This window comes from Diaphorina citri, unplaced genomic scaffold (assembly GCF_000475195.1).
Source record: "Diaphorina citri unplaced genomic scaffold, Diaci psyllid genome assembly version 1.1 scaffold4644, whole genome shotgun sequence".
Lineage (NCBI taxonomy): Eukaryota > Metazoa > Arthropoda > Insecta > Hemiptera > Psyllidae > Diaphorina > Diaphorina citri.
Window position 1 is genome coordinate 3,982 of NW_007382039.1, and position 3,001 is coordinate 6,982.

Sequence of the window (3,001 nt, forward strand, 5' to 3'; positions counted from 1 at the left end):
TACAGGATTCTTCCTGGGGTAAAAATCCGTACTTCCGCATTCATAATTCTGGCTGCAGCATTTAAGGGAATAAAACGTCGAATGTATTGCGTGTCATTCTTCTTCTTTTCTTTTTCTTCTTCCTTTTTCGTATTTCCCAACAGAAAAACCATTTTTAAAATTATTGTACCAAATACATAAGACCTTGTTTAGACTGCGGGAGTAAAGGGACTTTTCAGTCTCATTCTGGCAGTATGAAGTATGCGGACTCAAAATAGTGTGTATGCGGACTCAGAATAGTGACTCAAGGCCGGGACCACAATATGAGTGTAAATTTAGTTTATCTGGTTATCTACTCATTTTCCTCACGAGGCTGAGTGGGCCCCGCAACAGGCAGTCACGGAGTCAATCATTTGCTTGACACAAATTTCTTGACCCCGTCGGGAATCGAACCCGGGTCTCCCGCGTTCAAGGCGAGTGCAATGACCACTACGCCATGGGAGCTGACTTAGATCCTATATATTTCTTTTCCTTATACCTATAGGGACCCATTTTCAATGCCATCTTCCTGGTAATGCCACAAACATTACAAAGGGAAAGGTATTTCTATTGTATGCATACACATTGCCTCTGCTGTTTTCTTTGGCGAAGTACCTACCTACTGTTCTACCTTACCGACCATCCTGCCTGGTACCTACCTGCCTGCGTACTACTTACCTTCTTTTTACGTGTTTTTCTCCCTACCTCATGAAAAATGAATGAACAGGAGGGGGCGAACCCTGATGGAGAAAACGGTAGAAAAAGTCACCATGGAAAATTGAGCTTTCGGTTTATTTGTTTGATTTGTTTATTTATTTTTATTTCAATTTAATGGAACACATGAACAGGAGGGGGCCAGTGAACCCTGATAGAGAAAACGGTAGAAAAAGTCACCATGGAAAATTGAGCTTTCGGTTTATTTGTTTGATTTGTTTATTTATTTTTATTTCAATTTAATGTTTCTTGTTTTGTAGCCTATAGTTTCTGGTTTATCAAATCATCAGAATGATTGCTCAAATTTTTTTGAGAGGACCTACCTCACTTGGGTACTTAGCTACCTCTTTTTCAAAACATACCTACCCATCTGTTTTCTTTGGCGAAGTCCCACCTACTGTTCTACCTTACCAACCATCCTGCCTGGTACCTACCTGCCTGCTTACAACTTACCTTCTTTTTACGTACTTTTCTCCCTACCTCATGAAAAATGAATGAACAGGAGGGGGTGAACCCTGATGGAGAAAACGGTAGAAGAAGTCACCATAAAAAATTGAGCTTTCCGTTTATTTGTTTATTTATTTTTATTTCAATTTAATGTTTGTTGTTTTGTAGCCTATAGTTTCTGGTTTATCAAATAATCATCAGAATGATTGCTCAAATTTTTTTGAGAGGACCTACCTCACTTGGGTACTTAGCTACCTCTTTTTCAAAACATACCTACCCACTTCTAGGTAGGTATTTGCCTACTTTTTTGTTCAATCTAGTTTTCAGTTTTAGAGTTTTTTGTTCTTCAATATTTTCAACCCTTTTGTTTTCTACCACTTGAAGCAAACAGTCAATGGTTTCATATTATGCGGTTCTGGAGCTTAATAAAATTTATGAAATTGTTTTAATGTGTTTTAGAAGAGAACTTTTCCCCCTCCCACTTTCCACTCCCAGTTCTTTTTTATAATGAAGAATTCAAGTTCTCCTCAAACTTCGTTATTTCTTCTTCTTCTTCTTCTTCTTCTTCTTCTTCTCCTCCTCCTCCTCCTTCTTCTTCTTCTTCGTCTTCTTCTTCCTTTTCTTCTTCTTCTTTCATAGATATTTTCGATTTGCTCTTCCTGATATCCAATCTTGTTTTCTCATTTCTTTTAGTAAACTAATTACATTTTGAATCTCATTCGGCCATCAGGGGCTACCAATAGGGGTTCTTTTTCAAAGTAATAATTTTCCTCAAACTTCACCGCATTTTTAGTGAGAAATTAGGTATGTATGGATGTGAAAATACCGTAGGTGTTCTCAGCCTTTTCTACAGCACAATACAGCAGCACACTCCAAAGCTCTACCTATTCGTACAAGGTACTCAAACGCTACCCTGATGGCGCTGCCATCATTTCCCCATTTGTTTTCTACCACTTGAAGCAAACAGTCAATGGTTTCATATTATGCGGTTCTGGAGGTTAATAAAATTTATGAAATTGTTTTAATGTGTTTTAGAAGAGAACTTTTCCCCCTCCCACTTTCCACTCCCAGTTCTTTTTTATAATGAAGAATTCAAGTTCTCCTCAAACTTCGTTATTTCTTCTTCTCCTTCTTCTTCTTCTTCTTCTCCTCCTTCTTCTTCTTCGTCTTCTTCTTCTTCTTCTCTCATAGGTATTTTCGATTTGCTCTTCCTGATATCCAATCATGTTTTCTCATTTCTTTCAGTAAACTAACTACATTTTGGGTCTCATTCGGGCATCAGAGGCTACCAATAGGAGTTCTTTTTCCAAGTAATAATTTTCCTCAAGCTTCAGCGCATTTTTAGTGAGAAATTATGGATGGATGTGAAAATACCGTAGGTGTTCTCAGCCTTTTCTACAGCACAATGCAGCAGCACACTCCAAATCTACTCGTATTATTTATTCATTCAATTTTTCAGTTCATCAAATACTCTATGTATTTATTTAAGTATAATTATTATTATTATTGCGATCAGAACCTCTTAAAAGAAGAAGAGATGTATCTACCAGCCTGGTAGTACCAGGAGTACTGGTAAGGGGGAAGGAGAGGATGAGAGGGGTGAAGATAGAGAGAAAGAGGGAGAGAAAAAAAGAAATGGAGAGAGAAAGAATAGATAGGGAGAAAATGAAAGGCAAAAAGAGGGAAAGAGAGGAAGAAAGAGAGAGAAAAAGGTTCCTACATAGAGCCAGGATGAGAGATGAGAGCAAGAGAAAGAGAGAGAAATACCTAAGAGGTAAAGAGAAAGAATGAAAACGACAGAGTGAGCGAGATAGCAGTACTG

The 3,001-nt window shown here is 38.0% G+C and overlaps 1 non-coding gene across 1 annotated transcript; it reads right to left on the reverse strand.

Moving 5' to 3' along the window:
* Nucleotides 1–411: 411 nt before the first annotated feature.
* Nucleotides 412–483, reverse strand: Trnas-uga. Its single transcript has one exon. It is a non-coding gene; the product is annotated as a tRNA-Ser (tRNA).
* Nucleotides 484–3,001: the final 2,518 nt, after the last annotated feature.